A 4,094-nucleotide genomic window follows, 5' to 3' on the forward strand; every position below is an offset into this window, starting at 1 on the left:
AAGGATAGGCATTAACTCTTTGTAAATATTTGATAGAATTCTCCTGTGAAGCCATCTAGTCCTGGGCTTTTGTTTATTGGGAGATTTTTGATCACAGCTTCAATTTCAGTCTTTGATTGGGTTGTTCATAATTTCTATGTCTTCCTGGTTCACTCTTAGAAGATTGAACTTTTCCAAGAATCTGTCCATTTCTTTCAAGTTATACATTTAATTGCCATATATTTGTTCATAATAGTCTCTTATACTCCTTTGTACTTATGCATTGTTTGTTGTAACCTCTCCTTTTTCATTTCTAATTTTGTTGATTTGATTATTCTCTCTTTTTTTTTTAGTTTTTTATTTTTTTAATTTTAAAATCTTGATTCATGGGGTCGCAAAGAGTCGGACATGACTGAGAGACTAAACTGAACTGAACTGAGTCTTTACTCTTGTTTCTTTCATTTCTTTTTCATTTATTTTTGCTCAGATCTTTAAGATTTCTTTCCTTCTACCAATTTGCGGGGGGGGGGGGGGCGGGTTGTTCTCCTATTTCCAGTTGTTTTAGGTGTAAAGTTAGGTTGTCTATTCTGTTTTTGTTTGTTTGTTTGTTTCTTGAGGTAGGATTGTATTGCTATAAACTTCCCTCTTAGAACTGGTTTTGTTGCATCCCATAGGTTTTGAGTTGTCATGTTTTCATTGTCATTTGTTTCTAGAAATTTTTTAATTTCCGTTTTGATTTCTTCAGTAACCTGTTGGTTGTTTAGAAACATGTTGTTTAATCTCCATGTGTTTGTGTGTTTTGTAGTTTTTTTCTTGTAATTGATATCTAGCCTCATAGCATTGTGGTTAGAGAAGAAGCTTGATATGATTTCCATTTTCTTAAATTTACTGAGGTTTGATTTGTGACCCAAGATGTTGTCTATCCTGGAGAATGTTCCATGTGCACTTAAGAAGAAGGTGTATTCTGCATTTGGATGGAATGTCCTGAAGATATCAGTGAGATCCATCTCATCTAATGTATCATTTAAGACTTGTGTTTCCTTATTAATTTTCTGTTTTGATTATCTGCCCATTGGTATGAGTGTGGTGTTAAAGTCTCATACTATTATTGTGTTACTGTCAATTTCTCCTTTCATGTCTGTTAGTGTTTGTCTTATGTGCTGAGGTTGCTCCTATGTTGAGTGCATAGATATTTACATTGTTATGTCTTCCTCTTGGATTGATCCCTTGATCATTATGTAGTGTCCTTCCTTATCTCTTTATTTTAAGATCTATTTATTTTAACCTTATTTATTTAAGGTCTTCTTTATTTTAAAGTCTATTTTGTCTGATATGAGGATTGCTACTCCAGCTTTCTTTTGCCTCTCATTTGCACAGAATGTATTTTTCCATCCTCTCAATTTCAGTCTATATGTGTTCTGAGGTCTGAAATGAGTTTCTTGCAGACAGCATATATATGGGTCTTGCTTCTGTATCCATTCAGCCAGTCTGTGTCTTTTGGTTGGAGCATTTAATCCATTTACACTTAAAGTAATTATTGATATATATGTTCCTATTACCATTTTATTAATTGTTTGGTGTTTGTTTTTATAGATCTTTTTCGTCTCTTGTACTTCTCGACTATATAAATCCCTTTAACATTTGTTGTAAAGGTGGTTTGGTGGTACTGAATTCTCTTAACTTTTGCTTGCCTGAAAAGCTTTTGATGTCTCCATCAATTTTGAATGAGATCCTTGCCAGGTACAGTAATCTTAGTTGTAGATTTTTTCTCTTTCAGTACTTTAAATATATCCTGCCATTCCCTTCTTGTCTGCAGAGTTTCTGCTGAAAGATCAGCTGTTAAGCAGATGGGGTTTCCCTTGTATGTTACTTGTTGCTTCTCACTTGCTGCTTTTAATATTCTTTCTTCGTGTTCAGTCTATGTTAGTCTGATTAGTGTCTTGGCTTCTTTCTGAAGAGTTTATCAGAAGACTTCTTTCTCAAGGGTCTATCCTGAATGGGACTCTTTGTGCCTCTTGAACTTGATTTACAATTTCCTTTTCCATATTGGGGAAATGTTCAACTCTTCAAAATTTTTCTCATACCCTTTCTTTTTCTCTTCTTCTTCTGGGACCCCTATAATTTGAATATTGGTGTATTTGATATTGTCCCAGAGGTCTCTGAGACTGTCCTAAGTTCTTTTCATTCTTTTTACTGCATTCTGCTCTTCAGAAGTTATTTCCACCATTTTATCTTCCAGCTCACGGATTCGTTCTTCTGCCTCAGATATTCTGCTATTGATTCCTTCTAGAGTATTTTTAATTTCAGTAATTATATTGTTTGTCTCTGTATGTTTATTCTTTAATTCTTCCAGGTCTTAGTTCATTGATTCTTGCATTTTCTCCATTTTGTTTTCAAGGTTTTTGATCATCTTTACTATCATTATTATGAGTTTTTTTTTTCAGGTAGTTTGCTTATTTCCTCTTCATTTATTTCGACTTCTGTGTTTCTAGTTTACGCCTTCATTTATGTAGCATTTCTCTGTATTTTCATTATTTTTTTTAACTTATTGTGTTTGAGGTCTCCTTTTCCCAGGCTTCAAGGTTGAATTCTTTCTTTCTTTTGGTTTCTGCCCTCCTAAGTTTGGTCCAGTGGTTTGTGTATACTTAATATAGGGTGAGATTTCTGCTGAGATTCTGTTTGTTTATTTGTTTTTCCTCTGAAGGGCAAGGCTGAGTGAGGCGTTCTGTCTGTTGATGATTTGGTTTGGTTTTTTGTTCTGTTTTTTGTTTAGATGAGGCATCCTACACAGAGTGCTACTGATGGTTGGGTGATGCTGGGTCTTATAGTCAAATGGTTTCTTTTATGTGAGTTCTGAAGTAGATCAGCCCTGGGATTTCTTTGGAGGGAATGATCCTGAAGCTGAAACTCCAGTACTTTGGCCACCTCATGCGAAGAGTTGACTCATTGGAAAGGACTTTGATGCTGGGAGGGATTGGGGGTGGGAAGACAAGGGGATGACAGCAGATGAGATGGCTGGATGGCATCACTGACATGATGGATGCAAGTCTGAGTGAACTCCAGAATTTGGTGATGGACAGGGAGGCCTGGAGTGCTGCGATTCATGGGGTCACAAAGAGTTGGACACGACTGAGCGACTGAACTGAACTGAACTGAACTGAGGGTTAGTTCTCTGGTAGTCTAGAGTCTTGGAGTCAGTGCTCCCATTCCAAAGGCTCAGGGCTTGACCTCTGGTCAAGAACAAAGATTCCAGAAGTGGTTTGTTATCGTATTGTGAGATTTAAACAAATATCCAGAAACAAGAAACAAAGATGAACCAGACAAATGGAAGTTACAAAATCAGACAAATAATAATTAAAATAATGGAATATACATATACACATATACATCCATGAGCAAAGTCAAAACTGTCCAACAAAAATAAAGTACAGTAGATTCACCAGGCAAACAAAGGAAATCAAAAATTATATTTACCAATTAAGAACTAAACTAACTAAAGCACAAACTGAAAAACAAAACTAGAGCAAGGTGCCAAGTGGGGAATAAACCAATGAAAACAAAACTAACAAATATGTTGAGAGGAAAGGAAAGAAAGAAAGAATAGACAGAATAGACATGCAAAGTTAAATAGAAGTAGATGAAGAAGATTTATATACATTAAAGATTAACTGCAAGAGGAAAAAACAGTAGGGAAGGCAAACAAAGGAATAAAAGTAGAAAAAAATAATAGGTTTTTAAAAATTAAAAAAGAGAAAAAAAAAACAGAAGAAGAAAGAAAAAAGAGGGGAAAAGGAAAATTCCACATAACTGCAAAAGCCCAATATAGAGGCAGAGGTTTATAACAACAATGAAAAGTGTGACTGAATATACACACATCAGTTCAGTTCAGTTCAGTTCAGTCGCTCAGTCATGTCTGACTCTTTGCGACCCCATGAATCGCAGCATGCCAGGCCTCCCTGTCCATCACCAACTCCCGAGTTCCCTCAAACTCATGTCCATTGAGTCAGTGATGCCATCCAGCCATCTCATCCTCTGTCGTCCCCTTCTCCTCTTGCCCCCAATCCCTCTCAGCATCAAAGTCCTTTACAATGAGTCAACTCTTCACATGAGGTGGC

Source organism: Ovis canadensis, chromosome 15, assembly GCF_042477335.2.
Source record: "Ovis canadensis isolate MfBH-ARS-UI-01 breed Bighorn chromosome 15, ARS-UI_OviCan_v2, whole genome shotgun sequence".
NCBI lineage: Eukaryota > Metazoa > Chordata > Mammalia > Artiodactyla > Bovidae > Ovis > Ovis canadensis.